The 17,306-nt window shown below is 50.2% G+C and overlaps 1 long non-coding RNA gene across 1 annotated transcript; it reads left to right on the top strand.

The window, feature by feature from the left end:
* The first annotated feature begins 247 nt into the window (after positions 1-247).
* On the top strand, positions 248-1,762 carry LOC120968028 (uncharacterized). The gene is made up of 2 exons (XR_005761998.2): positions 248-599; positions 669-1,762. It is a non-coding gene; the product is annotated as an uncharacterized lncRNA (long non-coding RNA).
* The last annotated feature ends 15,544 nt before the right edge of the window (positions 1,763-17,306 follow it).

The following is a 17,306-nucleotide window of genomic DNA, read 5'->3' as shown; positions in this document are numbered from 1 at the left end:
TGTAGCAAGTATCACACAAATATACAACATTTTCTGCGTCTTAATTTTACATCCAAAATTTCGAAAAACAGTTATATGTTTTTTAACTCCGTACATAACCATGGCTACGTGCCATGCTCTATCCGAAATCACAACAAGCTCTCTCAAAAAAACGGAAAAAAATTCCGTGCATACCGGTTGCAAACCTTCTCCTTTGCAACCCGGACGTCATCTGGGCTGGACATCGCACGGCCTCCTCACTTTTGCCCCAGGCGATAGGCTCCAATCGCTGCACGCATGCGTATGGCTCGGCTGTTTTCCACGCGCTATCGGACTCATAGGCTAAGCGCGGCTCGGCTCCTTGCCTATACATCGGCTCAGTTCGCACAGAGAACAGAGCATCTATCCCGGCTCCCAGACCCTTTGCACAATGTCGTGCCGCCGCCGCCGCCGCCGCCGCCGGGAATCGCCTCGCAGCCGCCGGGATTCGCTTCCGCGCCGCCACCGACCGCATCGCCGCCGCCGGAGTTGCCTCCGCGCCGCCGCTGGGAGTCGCCCCCGCCGGTCCCTGGAGTCGCATCCGCAAGGCCGGCCATGGCCCAAACTCGCGTCGGCAAGAGGTAATTTCCCCGGCCAGCTCTCCTCCTTCCGTGCAGTGCTTTGCTAATTCTTGGTCTTAATCTACTCAGTAATTAGGCGAGATGGTCGAAGGAATATAACTATCACACATCATCAGCGATGGCTGTATGCAGAGAGGTAAAAGAGATAAGTGCTTCTACACTGGGAGAGAAGCAAATGGAGTGGTTCATCTTTGTGCCAAGCAACCTAGTAGTACTAGACGTAGATGCCCTTGGATGAACTTTGTTCCAAAAAAATTAGCTGATGCTTTGTGGTTTGATTCTAATCCTGATTAATGATCAATAAATCTCTTCAAGTCTCCTTTGTGACATGATGATTTACATGTACTGACTTGTTTTTTCAACCTTGTATGGATAATTGCTAATGCAGGGTCTTGGACTTGTGGTTAATCCAGGTAGATGTATCTCTTTGCTACAATCTGAAGAAATGGAGGACTAGGAAATCAAAGCTTATTTACTGTCTGTACAAGACTAGAGTCAATTGGATTGCTGATGGGAGAGTGTTATAGTAGAACATTAAAAAAGCATAAGCTTCTCTGCCCCTGCATGCTTGAAGAGCTTCAGTCAAGATGGCGCTGCACAAAATTGATGCTTCAAACAAGGATGATGCCTTGTACAGGTGCAAGATGCCTAGAATCTTAACCAAAATAGAAAGTTGTGGTAGGCATCAACATGAGGGAACATAGAGCGAACTGGAGGCCACGTACTCACGCAACAGCTACACTCCGCCGTCTATCCGAAGACCCTCAAGTATACTGCTGGAACAATACAGTTGCTGAGAAAACCGCTGAAGAAGACGCAATGGTTGCTGATGGAGTAGACTTTGACTAGGAACGTCAAATCTTGCAAATTTGATGTTGAATTCATGACAACTATAGTACAAACCTATAGCTGATTGCTCTCCTTGAAAATGTACTAATTAGTATACAATGTATCTTTTCATATCAAATACATATGGATAGTATAAATTCTTCATTTTGCTGGATGTGTTAAAAAAATCTGAATGTTTCTCCAGTTTCTCTGATTTGCTATACAATGTAGCGAAGCTGCTATTTTTTGTACTGTCCTTAAGTAGGCCTAAACTTCAGTGTGAGGCTCAATTTTTACTATAATCTGACAACCATTTATAGTGGCAATTTCGAAAATACTTGCTCTAATACACCAGTTCATAAATTATATAACTTCTTTAGCAGCTTGGCATACAAACTCATCAAAACCTTGCAACTGGCACAATACTCAAACATTGTAAATGAAGATAAAATTCAGTGTGCTACAGTACATCAATTACAATTCATGGGTACACCAAATTACATCCAAAAGATCATACTCCTTATAGGTTGCGCCAAATACTATTCATCAAAATGTAACTTTTTAGCAGTCGAGGACAGTGTAGCATCCTGATGAACTCCAAGCAAAAGACTTGTAAATTCGCCTTGGATGAAAGGAGCATACATCACTGAAGGTTGCCCGTACGCATCATTTGCAAAGGTTGGAATTGCGGCATTAGTAACTCCGCCTTGGATCAACGGAGCATCCATGGACGAAGACTGCCCATACACATCGTTTGGAAAGTTTGGCACTGTACTAGAAACGTCAATGCTACCGGTCCTAACATCCTGTGTCATATAATATAAAATTGTTCATAAAATATGTAAGAAAAATATGAAAAGTGAACACTGAGTCAAAGTCATATATGTTGTACCATCAATTCCTGTGGATGAATGCCATCATCCCTATTTCCTACTGCATTTTTTGGATCTTCTCCTATTTTTAGACAAGAATTGAAAGATAAATTAAATACTAACTATAGAGGTATATAATAGAAAAGGCTTGCTAGAATATGTAGGATCAGTACCTTTCTTTTTAGTACTATTCTTTTTCTTCCCTTTCTTCTTCTCGAAGGAGATTTTTGACCGTTTACTCTTTGCACCTTTCTTTCTTCGTTGCCCTGGAGGTTGTACTGATCCAACAATTCATGCCACTTCTTGTTGAACTTATACTCTGATCTATCTTCATAGACACATCTCTTAAAATCAGGTAGAAACTTCTCAGGATGCTTATGAATTACATGTCCGAGATGTTTAGCGGCATTAAGATAAATGTGCCATAGACAAAGTCGATGACTTGTATTTCGAAACACATATGCAACTGCTCCTGCCATGGCCGCATCCTGATCAGTGAAAATTGTGCTTGGATGCTTACCTGACATTGCTGTCAGAAAGGTTTCAAACAACCAAACAAATGACTCAATGGTCTCATTAAATAACAATGCTGCCCCGAAAATTATAGTCTGCTTGTGATGGTTGGTTCCCAGGATTGGAGCAAAAGGCATTTCAAACTTATTAGTTTGAAACGTAGTGTCAAATGATACAGCATCTCCAAAACATGCGTAATCCATGATAGACTGGCCATCTGCCCAAAACAAATTAGCAATCCGACCATCTTTCTCATCGACTTGAATGGCATAAAAAAATGTTGGATCCTCTCTCTGCTTATTTTTCAAGTATTCGAGAAGTGTTTGCAAATCATTTGATTCGAAGTACTTTTTGCGCTCACGACCAATCTCGTTGTTGCAGTCCATCTTTGAGAATGGCACTTTGTCCGGTCCTCCATAAAACGCTACCATGAAGTCATACACCTGGGATGGCTTCATCCCGGCTTCCCGTATTTGGCCAATTAGATGTCTGTCCGCTTCTATAACACGTCGTTGGGATCTCAGTTTGTGCACCTTATTGGGACTAGCAAGATAATGATTATGATCGGTTACAACCTTTTGAACCGTCCAAATCCCCTCTCTGCTAACACTAAACTGAATACGGGCATTGCAATCCGTCCTTGTAGTGTCCTTCGATGACTCGGTTTCTCGATGGCCTTGGTTACTGCAAACAATTCTTTTTTGATATATACTACCATCATGTCGACGCTTTGTCTGGTTCTTTCTAATACTAAATCCAACTTTGCCGGCATATGTGTTGTACATGTCATAGGCGTCTTTCTCTGACTCAAACGTTTTCCCAACAGGAACCTGCAGTACACATAGTTCAAAGTTAAATTTCTGTTACCACAATGCAATGTGAAAAGATAAATTTCGCTCGAATTTGAGCCGAGAGACCGCCGTACTTGAATTGTTTGCTCTCCATTTTCTCCACGACCATCCGTAACCGCGTCATCTTGCCGGCCTCCTCCTGACATGACTTGTGGCGGCGGCAAGTCCATGGTGCATGTCGTGGCTTCTGACATCGTATACGACGGACGGTACAAGTTGGAGCAGCGACTGTTCTCATCAACGAGGTTTACATGGTGCAAGCGAGAGGTAGAACCACCATGGTTGTCGTTCAAGGCGATGGTGTGAGATTCCGGCATGGCTGTCGGTTTCAAAACCGGCGGATCTCGGGTAGGGGGTCCCGAACTGTGCGTCTAAGGCGGATGGTAACAGGAGGCGGGGGACACAATGTTTACCCAGGTTCGGGCCCTCTCGATGGAGGTAATACCCTACTTCCTGCTGGATTGATCTTGATGATATGAGTATTACAAGAGTTGATCTACCACGAGATCGTAGAGGCTAAACCCTAGAAGCTAGCCTATGGTTATGATTGTTGTTGTTCTATGGACTAAACCCTCCGGTTTATATAGACACCGGAGGGGGCTAGGGTTACACAGAGTCAGTTACAAGGGAGGAGATCTACATATCCGAATTGCCAAGCTTGCCTTCCACGCAAAGGAGAGTCCCATCCGGACACGGGACGAAGTCTTCGATCTTGTATCTTCGTAGTCCAACAGTCCGGCCAAAGTATATAGTCCGGCTGTCCGAGGACCCCCTAATCCAGGACTCCCTCAGTAGCCCCTGAACCAGGCTTCAATGACGATGAGTCCGGCGCGCAGATTGTCTTCGGCATTGCAAGGCGGGTTCCTCCTCCGAATACTCCATAGAAGATTTTGAACACAAGGATCGTGTCCGGCTCTGCAAAACAAATTCCACATACCACCGTAGAGAGTATAATATTCCACAAATATAATCCGCTGACAAATTTCATAGCGTGACATAACGCCATGGCCCGGTCATTATTCGAACCGTTTTTCTCAGCCAACTACTGCACATGTTGCGAGGCGGTTTTCTTGGCACGTCTTGTCGAAGCAGAGATTGTGTCCCCTTATCACGGGATTCTCATCAATACGGGCGTGGGTAACCCAACCGCGCCATCAATCACGGCGCTTGGGGAATAAGCGAGTTTACCAGGCAAGTGGGGAGGCGCACAGTTTCTACCGCCCTTATAAAGGGACAAGGACTCCTCTTTTTCACCCACGCCTTCTTCTTCCCTGCCCATCCATTCTCGCGCACTCGAGCTCCAGCGCCCAAGTTCTCATTTTCTCCGCAAAAACCATTCCAAACATGTCCGGAGTGGGGGGCAAGTGGATGGTCTCCTCCTTTACGGAGGAGAACATTACGAAGCTCCGGGAAGCCGGATACCTAGCCGCAGACATCGCGCACAGGCTCCCAGACGCGGGGCAGATCGTCCCTACTCCAAAACCCCACGAGAGGGTTGTATTCCTTACCCACTTCGTCCGCGGGCTGGGATTTCCCCTCCACCCATTTGTTCGCGGGCTCATGTTCTACTACGGTCTAGACTTCCATGATCTGGCTCCCAATTTCATCCTCAACATCTCGGCGTTTATCGTCGTGTGCGAGGCCTTCCTCCGCATCAAGCCCCACTTCGGCCTGTGGCTGAAGACCTTCAACGTGAAACCGAAGGTGGTGGTCGGCCAGCAAGCGGAGTGCGGAGGCGTTATGGTGGGCAAAATGCCCAACGTCACCTGGCTCGAAGGCTCCTATGTGGAGACCGTGAAGGGGTGCACTCGGGGTGGTTCTACATCACCGAGCCGCGCGACACCAACTGGGTGGCGGCCCCCGAATTTCGATCCGGCATCCCCATGCGGCTCACCTCCTGGAAAGAGAAGGGCCTATCCTAGGGCTCATCGGTGGAGCTGACCGGACTCCAAAACTGTGTTAAAAACATGATAAGCAAGAAAATCAAGCTTGTCAACGTGGTCCAGGTCATGCTCTTCCGCCGGATCCTCCCGTGTCAAAGACGGGCATTCAACATGTGGGAGTTCGACCCGGCTAAGCACCAAACGCTGTGAGAGCTTTTCGACACGATGCACCAAGACATCCGGAAGGTGTTGTTCAAGTCCGCCGAGGTACCTCCTCCCCTTACCGAGGATCGCGGACTCAGCGCAAAGCGCCCTGCCAATCCGGTAAGCTCCTTATATCTCATAAGATGTTCCTTTCCCCAGTATAATTATGTGAGGGATCTGAGCCTCCACGCCATTTAACAGGACTGGGTCGCGACAACGGAGCGGATCGATTGTCCGGCCCCACTGCCCGAAGATCCAGCAAGGGCTCTCCTGACGGAGATGCTGGTTCCGGCGCCCTATGAGGCGTCGGAGAAGAAGGCCAAGAAGAAGGCCGCAGGGACCAGAAAGGTCTCCGGCGCAAGGTTGTATCAGACTCATCGTCCGATAACACCGAGGCGCCCTCCTCCCACGAAAACGAGGAGGAGGAAGAGGAAAGTTCTCCCCCCAGCCGGGGGAGACAAGAAAAGGAAGGCCGCCCCATCTGGGGAGGCCGAAGGGTCCAAGAAGGGAAGGACCCTCCTTCCGGACTGCTCCACAGCGGCCGCTTTCAGCGACGAGGAGTGGTTACCCAGGGACAAGCCCCTGGCGAAGTCGTAAGTATCCAGATACCATAATAGTTCTGGTATATTTCGTTTTATTGCTTCTTAAAATGCCAAACATGATCATGCAGTCCATCCAAAGCCCATATCGACGTATCCTCTTCGGATGTGTCTTTGGGCCAGTCGGAGATGAACAACGATTCACTCCCGACCGCCTTCTCACCCGCCCTACGGACGACGTCGAGGTGTTGTCTCAAAGGGCACCGAACCAAGGGGAGGTAGTTCTGGAGGCGCCCCAAGGCGACATCCCAGACGCTGGGCGCATGGGGGGCAAGACTCCCATGGGTTCTAATGATGGGGGCACCAAGTTTAGCCCCCAGCCGAATACTGAGCCGGAACCTCCAGTGGTTTCGGATTCTGTCAGGCGACCCCTTGCAAAGGGGGGCGAGCCGTCTGTGCCGATGGCCTTTGTCCATCCAAAGGCATCGGACAATTTGCTGGAGGCGCTTCGCGGCGATTCCATTGACGAAGAGCACCGCGAGTGCGGTGGTCGAGAAGGTTCGGTCCGCCAAAAGCGGACTGACTGAAGCCTGCGCCAGCCTCCTAACAGGCTTTGAGGTAAGTAATCAAATTATGAAAAAATGTTACAGCATAGACAGTAGACCCTGATGCTCTGTTTGGTGTGCGCAAAGGAAGGCCGAACAGAGGATCAGATAATAATCGCAGGAGTCTAATCAGAATGTGTCTATGTGAATAAGCAGGCTTCGCTACTGGCCGCTGCCACTCGTACGGCGGAGGTCTCCGCACTGAAGCGGGACCTTGAGCGGTCCGAGGAAGAGCTCGGCCTTACCAAGAGGCAGCTCGAAGAGAACAGAGGTAAGTAATACCCTGTGTGTATATTGATAAATAAAAAGGAAAAATGGTTGTTAGATCATAAGATCGTCACGAATTTTGCTAGGGGCCACGACCGAAGTGGCGGCCCTGAAGAAGGCGATGTCCGAGGCCGAAGACAAATCGGCCAAGGAGCGCATCGAGCGCGAGAAGCAAGAGGCCCGAATCGGCGAGGTTCAGCAAGAGCTCCAGGATTTTGTCAAGAAATACGAGTCCTTGGAGCGTGACTCTAAGTCGCAAGGGTCCGAGCTTGCGAAGGCCCTCGAGAACGCACAAAGTGCCAAGGCCGAAGCCCAAAAGGCCCTCCAGGAGATTCAGGCGGTCAAGAAGATAGCGGCGGGTAAGGCATTCATTATGCAAAGCAAGCATGCGAAGGAAACTTTTCTTTTACTTACCCGAATTCGGAGCTCTCCAGGAGCATTCGCAGATCTGCCCCGCAGCGTATCGGATGCCGCAGAGTTCTACCGGGCTGAGGAAGGGAGCTCGACGGAGAAGTTGTTCTGGTCTCAGTATACTGGGACCGAACATCCGATGCCCTTGAGCGACGAGTTGAAGCAACTGGCCGAGCTTCACAAGGCGGCCGAACTGGCCATGAGGGGTCTCCTAGTCCGGATGTGGCCTGACAAGTCCCTGCCTGGCAGCTACTTCGGCCTGGTAAAGCGGCTTGTGAATGCCTGCCCACGGTTTGAAGTCATAAAGCGGTCCGTTTGCATTGAAGGTGCGCGCAGGGCTTTTGCCCGGGCGAAAGTGCACTGGGCGAAGATGGACACCGAAAAGCTGGTGAAGGAGGGGCCGCCGGAGGGCAAGGAGCATCGCCACCCCGAAAAGTATTATGACAGTGTCCTGAAGGGTGCTCGCCTTGTGGCGGAGGAATGTGCTAAGGATGTAATATTTGAATGAATGTGCTCATGTGATCCTGTAAGATGAAGACGAGTTCATGTGCGCTATATAACGCTTGTTGATTTAAAATATTACCTTCTGTGCGGCCGTTTATAAAATCTGAGAGTTGGCTAGTCGTCGGCTTCTGCCCCCATGTAACTAGTACTGAGGTGTTCGGGATAAACCTGATCACTCTTTATCCCAGTTTTGGGTCCTTCGAAGGAGGTGTTCAGCACAACGAACCAGGCAATCGGACTATAAAGCTTTATCACTTCTCACTTAGCCATAGAAGTCTACAATTTTAAATTTTGGCGAAGCCCATAGTATTCGGAAGGCCGAACTTGGGGCGCTATGTATGCCTAAATCGGACAAGTCCGACTCCTCGCCCGAAGCGGAAAACATCTTTAAGGATTTGAGACCTCTCGAACAGCGACCAGCTCTCGCCGCATCATGACAGTCACTTTTTGGCTTTCTCTACTGAGGTGCTCGTCCGGAAGAACCGGGACACAATTGCAGTAGTTCTCCCAGCACTACCTTAGCCGATATAGCGGAACGTAAGGTACCAAAACATGGGAGCCCCCAAACCCAACTATTGACCCAAGACATGATTCGGAGCTGACGCATATAATGCTATAAGTTCGGGGTGCCGCACTGTCGAAAGTGTTCGGACTTTTCATGCCGTGTTATGGGGTACACTGAAGCCCCTGGCGCACTGGACGTATCAGAATGTACGGGTGCAATTTGTCGTAAATAAGCAAACAAGGAAAAAAGATGAAGGAATGCAATAATGAGCTAATGCTGTACATTGTTATTTAAGTGATACGTCAAAACGTATGTATACAAGTAGTGCAATAAGTAAAAATAGGACTATTTGACATGTCCTATCCAAGGGCAAGTTGCGTGTGGGTATGTAAAACAGGTATAGCGATCGTTATCAGAGACCACCTGGGGATTCCCTTGTACGTCAAAGCTTCTTGCTTCCTTGATGTTTCCTTCCCGTGACGGGTCCAATAATCAGGCGATCGGAGAGGGCCTTCAGAGAACAGGGGCCTAGAAGGAAGAAAATGTTAAAGATATACGGGTCCTGAAGCGGTTGAGCCGCATTGTGGGCCGTGCCATAGCCGTGCCTCCGCCTATGCCCATGGTATCTTGAGTGCGTAATTATGTACGCGCGGCGCAAATTTCGCCGCTTGACTGGGACTAGGACGGAGGCCAAATTGCTAGGCGAGCTCTGAACATGCCTGGCGATCCTCTTGCAGGGTACTCCGGACTCGCTTGAAGGTGTCCAGGGTCTTTTTCGCCGAATTGGCGGTTTGCCTCATAAGGCTGCTTTGTGCTTCTGTTGCGAGGGCCGTAGTGTGCTCCTCCGTGCGGAGCGAGCGTTCTGTGTTTTCATTAACTGTTATAATCCTGCGAGGTCCTGGCATTTTGAGCTTGAGGTATGCATAATGCGGTACCGCATTGAATCTGGCAAATGCGTTGCCCGAGCAGTGCGCGATAGCCACCGCGGAGGGGGATGATATCGAAGATTAACTCCTCGCTTCGGAAGTTGTCTGGAGATCCGAAGACCACTTCCAGTGTGATTGAGCCCGTGCAACAGGCCTCGACACCTGGTATGACACCTTTAAAGGTGGTTTTGGTGGGTTTGATCCTCGAGGGGTCTATACCCATTTTGCGCACTGTATCCTGATAGAGCAGGTTCAAGCTGCTGCCACCGTCCATAAGGACTCGAGTGAGGTGAAATCCGTCAATGATGGGGTCAAGGACCAATGCGGCAGAACCGCCATGACGGATACTGGTGGGATGGTCCCTGCGATCGAAGGTGATCGGACAAGAAGACCATGGGTTGAATTTTGGGGCGACTGACTCCATCCCATAGACGTCCCTCAGTGCACGCTTCCGTTCCCGCTTGGGAATATGGGTTGCGTATATCATGTTCACCGTTTTACTTGGGGAGGAAATTTCTTCTGTCCTCCTGTGTTCGGCGGCCGGGGCTCCTCCTCGTCATCGCTATGCAGCCCCTTTTCCTTGTTTTCGGCATTCAACTTGCCGACCTGTTTGAACACCTAGCATTCTCTGTTGGTGTGGTTGACTGGTTTATCAGGGGTGCCGTGAATTTGACACGAGCGATCGAGTATGCGGTCCAAGATGGACGGGCCCGGATTGCTTCTTTTGAATGACTTTTTCCGCTGACCGGATTTAGAGCCACTGAATCCGGCATTAACCGCCGCGTCTTCGGCGTTGTCGCCGTTGTTGCGGCGCTTGTGTCTGTTGCGACGTGGCCTGCCGTTTCTATCTTTGGCATCTGAATTGCCAGGGTTTCTTGATGTGTTGTTGCTGCGAGCCAGTCAGCTGTCCTCGCCCCCACAAAAGCGGGTCATGAGTGTCGTGAGGGCTGCCATGGACTTCGGCTTCTCTTGGCCGAGGTGTCGGGCGAGCCACTCGTCGCGGATGTTATGCTTAAATGCCGCTAAGGCCTCGGCATCCGGACATTCGACAATTTGGTTCTTTTTAGTTAGGAACCGAGTCCAGAATTTCCTGGCTGATTTCCCCGGCTGTTGGGTTATGTGACTCAAGTTATCGGCATCCGGTGGTCGCACATAAGTGCCCTGGAAGTTGTCAAGGAATGCGTCTTCCAAATTCTCCCAACTGCCAATGGAGTTTGCCGGCAGGCTATTCAGCCAATGCCTAGCCGGCCCTTTCAGTTTTAGTGGGAGGTACTTGATGGCATGTAGATCGTCACCGCGGGCCATGTGGATGTGGAGGAGGAAATCTTCAATCCATACCACGGGGTCTGTTGTACCATCATATGATTCAATGTTCACGGGTTTAAAACCTTCTGGGAATTCGTGATCCATTACTTCGTCAGTGAAGCATAGGGGGTGTGCGGCGCCTCTGTGCCGGGCTATGTCGCGACACAGTTCGTACGAGTCTTGCCGGGCCCTGCCGGATTTTCTTTTAGTATATCCGGCGTGACGGTCGTCGTCACGCGTTGGGGCGCGCCCCCGTGATCTGTAGATCGATCTTGCATGTCCTGCTTTGTTTTCCAATACGTCTCGCAGGTCCTGCGTGTTACCCCGGGCCTTGGTATTTTTGTTTAGCTGGCGATGGGGTGCGGGCTAGACTTCGGCCTGTTATGCCGCTTTGTCTCAGCCACGAGGTGGCCGGTCAGCCGCATCATACGCTGGAAGCGTAGGCTTTAATGCTTCCTCCTCGAGTTGGGGTAGCAACCTGCGCTTTGGGTAACTTTTGGTTGGGCGCTCGAGTTCGTATTCCTCGGCCGCCAGGACCTCAGTCCATCTATCCGCTAGCAGATCTTGGTCAGCTTGAAGCTGTTGTTGCTTTTTCTTCAGGCTTTTTGCTGTGGCTATAAGCCGGCGCTTGAAGCGCTCCTGCTCGACGGGATCCTCAGACACGATAAATTCTTCATCGCCGAGGCTCACCTCGTCTTCGGAGAGAGGCATGTAATTGTCATCCTCTGATTCTCCGTCTGCTGCCTGTTCCTTAGGGCTAGCTTGCCCATCCTCCCGCTCGAAGCCTGGCTGGAGGGGATTGTCTTCGTCTTCGGCACTATCCGCAGCGTTATTGTCTCTTGTGCTGGTATCGCTGCTTTTGCTATGGCGGGGCTTAGAGCGGCACCAATGACGCCGGTGCTTAGATTGCTTCTGGAGGGGATTATCCTCCGTTGCCTTATTGCATCGCTTTCTTTGGGGGTGTCCACCGTGTATATATCATATGATGAGGTGGCAGTCCAGCGCCCTGTGGGCGGTGGTTCCTGTTCTTCTCCTGCATCGTCGTCCATACCGTCAATGTCTTCGGAGCCGAAATCGAGCATGTCGGTTAAGTCGTCGACAGTGGCTATTAAGTGGGTGGTGGGTGGGGAATGAATTTCTTCGTCGTCCGCTTCCCACTCGAGCCGGACATAGTTCGGCCAAGGGCCTCCTGACAAGGAGAGAGACCTTAATGAATTCAGCACGTCGCCCAGGAGTGAGTGCTGAAAAATATCCGCGGAGGAAAACTCCATGATCGGCACCCAATCATATTTGATAGGCACGGACGCAGGCGGTTTGGAGCCCGTGGCCGGGGACGAATCCGAGGGTCCGGCAACACAGGTCTCGTAGGAGGTGAAGTCAGTATTTGGCTCTATCGCCGCTGAGTGTGCGGCCTCCGTGGCGGGGTCCATCCACCCGTCAAGTTTCCAAACCTGACCTGACGGCCAGGGGCGTAGCTCTCGATCTGCTCCAGATGGCCAAGCGAGTTGGCCCGCAGTACGAAGCCGCTGAATACGAAGATCTGTCCGGGGAGAAAAACCTCACCCTGGATCGCATCGTTGCCGATGATCGGAGGAGCCATCAAGCCTTTATCGTGACGGCACGTGGAACTCTCAATGAAAGCACGAATGTCGGTGTCAAAACCGGCGGATCTCGGATAGGGGGTCCCGAACTATGCGTAAGCTGGATGGTAACAAGAGGCGGGGGACACAATGTTTATTCAGGTTTGGGCCCTCTCGATGGAGGTAATACCCTACTTCCTGCTTGATTGATCTTGATGATATGAGTATTACAAGAGTTGATCTACCACGAGATCGTAGAGGCTAAACCCTAGAAGCTAGCCTATGGTTATGATTGTTGTTGTTCTACGGACTAAACCCTCCGGTTTATATAGACACCGGAGGGAGTTAGGGTTACACAGAGTCGGTTACAAGGGAGAAGATCTACATATCCGAATTGCCAAGCTTGCCTTCCACGCAAAGGAGAGTACCATCCGGACACGGGACGAAGTTTTCGATCTTGTATCTTCATAGTCCAACAGTCCGGCCAAAGTATATAGTCCAGCTGTCCGAGGCCCCCCTAATTCAGGACTCCCTCAATGGCCACTCCCGACCTTCTTCACGATAGCTATGCTTCAGATTGCGGCAGCACGGCCGGTGGCGGACGTGGCTGTCCTTCCAGCCCGATCCCGTCATGCGAGGGAGAGGGCGTGTTTCGACGGCCGACGGACATGGCTATCGTTCCTCCTGCTGCAGTGATCGTCGGGCCAGGGTACGGGCGGCTACTTGCATCGCCTGAAGGACGTTCCGGTCGTTCAGCCATCAGAAATTCTCGATTGGATTGATGGAGGATTGGAGCTGATCGGGGCTGTGATCTGATCGGAAGCAATCGCGTAACCATGGGAGCCAATATCGCACGGACAGGTTCAGTTTTGGAGCCGAGCCATACGCATGCGTGCAGCGATTGGAGCCGAGCTGCGTATCGCCTGGGGCAAAAGTGAGGAGGCCGTGCAATGTTCAGCCTGAACATGTGGCAGCAGATGACGTCCGGGTTGCAAAGGAGAGGGTTTGCAACCGGTATGCACGGAATTTTTTTCCAAAAAAACTTTACAACAAAGTCAAGCACGACTCGAATCCGGTTTCATCAAAGGAAGGAAATCCGAAACCAGCAAGTATCTGAGTCTGAGGTCGGTACACACAACCTATAAATTAGCACGGCTTAGTAGGTCGACCCTTGCATATCGATCGAGGTCGCAATCCCCAACGACGACGCAGCGTGCGGGATCGCAGCGATTATGGATCCACAACGCATCGTCTACGGAGACTTCCCCGCGGACGTGCTGGCCAACATCCTGATGCGCCTCCCGCCCAACACCCGCCGCCGTCTCCGCCTTGTCTGCCGGCACTGGCGCCACGTCGTCGGCACGCGCACGGCCACCAGCCTGCGGAGCCGCGCCAAGACACTCATCGCCGCCACGGGCTCCGCCTGCATCATCGACAACCTATGGGCTCCATGGAAGCCCACGGAGCTGTGGCCGGACTTCATGGCACACTGCTACAAGGGCATGAGCGTCGTCGGCACCTGCAACGGCCTCGTCTGCCTCTGCGATGACCGGGAGCTCGGCGGCGCCATCACAGTGGCCAACCCCGCCACCGGCGAGGCGCTGAACCTCCCGCCGCTGCCAACGCCGCGTTTTGATGATCAAAGCACGTGCTACGATAGGAGCTGGCACGCCGCCTACAGCTTCGCCTACCTCCCGACCTCGGGGCTGTACAAGGTTGTCCACGTCCCCTGCCACCTGGACCGCTCCGTTTACGACAGGGTGCACGTGATTACGCTGGGGGAGAAATCATGGCGGGGTGTGCCGGCCGGCTCCGGCGCGAGATGTAGCCTTGGCGACAACGTCGTCAGCATCGACGGCGTGACGTACTGGACCACGCCGGAGGCCGACAAAGTCATGTCATTCGACCTCGAGCACGGGCGCTTCACGTCCATTAGGTCACTACCCTCCGTAGTGTTGTCCAGCTCCAAAAACGGTGGCAGCTGGCACCTAGGAGATGTGCACGGGAGGCTAGCCATCGTCTTTACCCAGCTCTCGCCGGCAGTGGAGAGGACGGAGGTCTGGGTAATGCAGGGTCGTACGGTGGGGCAGATCAGGTGGAGCTGCTGGTACATCATTCAGACGAGAACGCCGCCGCACCGGCCACGGGAGCCGTCATCGAGAACAAAGATGCGGCGTCTCACGTGGCCACTCCTCGTCCAGGACGAGCAGATCCTCACATGGGAGTGGTCGTTGTATGAACGAGATCATGTCTTGTACAGGCACAAACCGATTGAAGACCACACAAGAAAGGCGAAGCATGGCGTAGTGGATATCAATGAGAGGAATCGGGGGACGGTGGTCGCCGACATTAACATGCTGCCGCACCGCAACGACCGTCGGACGTTCGCTTACGTGGAGACCAAGGAACCGTTGAGTGCCTACGGGCCTCTTGCGTCACCATTTCCACTTTACATGCAATCATCATCGTCGTCATTACCCCGCTCTAATCTTCCAACAAAGCGCGGACATTGTTAGCTATTGAAGAGCTCACCACCTCGCCCTTGTTAGCTTGTTCGCAGGAAAGGGAACATATTAGCCTGATGTATGTTTTTTTTATAAATAATTTGGATTGTTTGCTGAATGTGTCACGTGGTTAGACATATGTTAAATGGTTGTTAACCATATGCAATTTTTCATGCCATATGTTAGATTTTTCAGTTGATTGTTTAGTTATAAATCTCAATCGGTATCAATTGAGTTGTCAAAGAAGCAAAAGGACAAAAAAGATAGGCAAAAAAAATGAAAAATCTCCTTTGCTAATATCAATTTAGAGCTTAGTTAATCTCAATCGATTGACATCTAGCCTTGTCTATTTACTTGCGCTACTTTGTTTTATTGATTAAATAAGGCTTTCCTTTGATTTTCTATTACCATAGACCTTCTAGTTAACTAAAAACAGAAAACAAACCAGTCACAACTCTCGTCATTATGTTCCAAAAAACATAAAACCAAATTGAAAGACGACCTTTTTTTTCATCCGCAAGAAAAAAAGACAACCTTTCTTTTAGTACCAGAAAGCTTTAGTCAAAAATCAATATGGCGAGGAATACACAGATGATCCGGAGGATGGCACAACCATACATATTGGCCCCTATCTAGACTAGTTGCCATCCTAGCTAGGTCATGGGGCTCACCATTACAACTGCGCTGCTCAAACTTAAACGAAGAAGACTGAAAGTTTGTAACTCTATCACTAGTGTCCCTCAAAATCATGCAGTAGGGACCTAAGAAAACCGAAGCCTAAAGCTCCTTCACGACTCCCAGACACTCTGTTGCCACATTAATTTTGTGTACATGCAAGTCCTTAGCCAACGCCAAGGCCTCCCTGCATGCATGAGCTTCTAGTGTTGGGGGGGGGGGGGGGGGGGGGGGGGGGTCCGAAACACCCGCTAGCACCACTGCCGATGCTCCGAGGAACCGGCCCTCCTCATCCCTGCACACTGCCGCCACTGCCCCCTTATCTGTTGTCTTTGCTACAGCACCGTCCACATTGATCTTGGCTGTACCAGCATCCAGTCTGATCCACCTTGATGGTTCAGTTACAGCACTAGATGGAGCTCGTCCAAGTTGCACGACGTGATATTTCCGAATGATCACATGTGTAGACCAGGCACTATGGAACTCCTCCTTATGTATCGCACGACATTGCGCCCACCATTACTAGTAGGAAACAGACCTTACGTTTGGATCATTAGTCCCGGTTTGATTTCGGCCCGGGGCACAGGCATCATTAGTCCCGGTTCATTTTGTACCCATAGTCCTGATTTGTGATACAAACCGGGACTAAAGGGGTGGTGGCAGGCTGGCGTCAGGCTGAGGCCCCCACGAGCCCATTTAGTCCCGGTTTGTATCACAAACCGGGACTAGAGGTATACCTTTAGTCCCGATTTGTATAACCAACCAGGACTAAAGATGTTTCCATATAAACCTTTCATCCAGCCCAAGCCCATTCTGTCTGTTTTCCTCTTTCTCTCCTCTGTTCTTCCCCTTGCTCGAGGTCATTCTCCATTTTTGCCAAGATTTGTCAAGATTTGAAGGCACCCCATCTATCCAAGTATTCACAAAGGTTAGCAACTTTGTCCTTTCATCTCGTATTGCTAGATTAGCTCGTGCAATGCTCTATAAGTATAGTGATTTGTGGGTTTTAGTTTGGGAACAATTATGTGGGAGTTTATGTGATTTATATGAAATTTGAGCTCAAATTAACTTCTTAGTTTGCATATGTGTAGGTGTGGTTTACTTAGTGCCTTCCTGTTGGGGATATTACTATTGGGCGTAAACCAGCCAGGAAAGGCCGGGTTATCCCTATAAGGAATTATTATACTTGAAGCCCATGAAGACAGAGATGATGGCGCTTTATGAAGGCCCAGGGCCCAAAGGCGAATTAAGGCCTGTAGTCATAAACCGACATTGATATGTATGCTTGTATTGTAAGGCATAAATAGTAGAGACCAGGCCGGACACGTTTATGAGCCGGCCTCGAAACCCTATAAACCGACGGGCGTCAACCCATGTATATAAGGGGACGACCCGGCGGCGGTTTGAGAACAACACACAACAACTCGAGACCCAAGCAAAGCGTATTCGCTCCCTGGTCATCGAAACCTGTGACACCCAAAAAAATTTTGTTGGGTTTTATCAAATTCTTTATTTGATTTGAAGGAGGTCATTTAATTTTTTTCTAAAGGACTCTCTTCCTCACAAATTTTCTTTTATGACAAGTATTTTCTTTGGGTTCATCCAAAACTTGATCTTTGGTCTTGAGGGTTTTTCATCTTGTGTTGACTCAACACAAATGTTTTTAATTGGGAAAGTTTTTGAAAATCTTTTCTTTTATAAATAGCCCTATGGCTTAGGGGGTGATCCTTTCCCT

The sequence above is a fragment of the Aegilops tauschii genome, chromosome 7 (genome assembly GCF_002575655.3).
Source record: "Aegilops tauschii subsp. strangulata cultivar AL8/78 chromosome 7, Aet v6.0, whole genome shotgun sequence".
NCBI lineage: Eukaryota > Viridiplantae > Streptophyta > Magnoliopsida > Poales > Poaceae > Aegilops > Aegilops tauschii.
Note: the sequence above shows the minus strand (reverse complement) of the source record. Positions and strands in the feature narration are given on the sequence as shown.